We start from the raw sequence: 717 nt of genomic DNA, 5'->3' as shown, positions 1-717 counted from the left end.
CATTTGACCACATAACTCCTCTGTGATATATAAGTGCATACCACACTGGAAACCCTTCAAAAGCACAATCTTACTTGGGTCAATTTGACCAACAGATGAATAATACCAAAATCTTGAACAGAGAATCAAGTAGAAATGGACCAATGTCTCCATGACTCCATCTCTCAACTTCATTAGGAAATTGGTTCTATTTTTGACAGTTTCCATTTTTGTTAAGATTGTTCAATGTCTTTCTCTACGTGGTTATTTCACTAAATGGACTACCTTCCATGGTCTTTCATGAGATTGCAAATGACTGCAAATAAGTCAACAAATATATGTGTTCCAGGTGTTAGAAAATCAATGCATCAAGAAAACATGGAATATAATAATGTATCAAATTGCTGTATGTACTTATCTACACAATAGGAAGTGATGAGGATCACTTTTTACTTGAATTTTACCCTACTAAACATCTAGCAGAGTCCTACCTCTATCTATGTCTCTCTCATCCCTTGGATTTTTGCAACCATCATCTCACAAGCTTCTCTTTTGCCAAGTTTCTAATTTTTACATTGCTATCAGAATTTTTACCAAAACTATTTTTAATAGTGATTTGATAAGTTATCAGAAGAAAGCGAGATTAAGGGACAGCAGTGGTGATAGAGAGATACTCATCTTCCTAACAACTCCACTTTCATCCTCCAGAAGAGTGAGAAAAATCAGGCTCTTACCATC

The sequence above is a fragment of the Dipodomys spectabilis genome, unplaced genomic scaffold (genome assembly GCF_019054845.1).
Source record: "Dipodomys spectabilis isolate Male_0828 unplaced genomic scaffold, ASM1905484v1 ptg000598l, whole genome shotgun sequence".
Classification (NCBI taxonomy): domain Eukaryota; kingdom Metazoa; phylum Chordata; class Mammalia; order Rodentia; family Heteromyidae; genus Dipodomys; species Dipodomys spectabilis.
The sequence above is the reverse complement of the archived record's forward strand: the minus strand, read 5'-3'. Positions refer to the sequence as shown.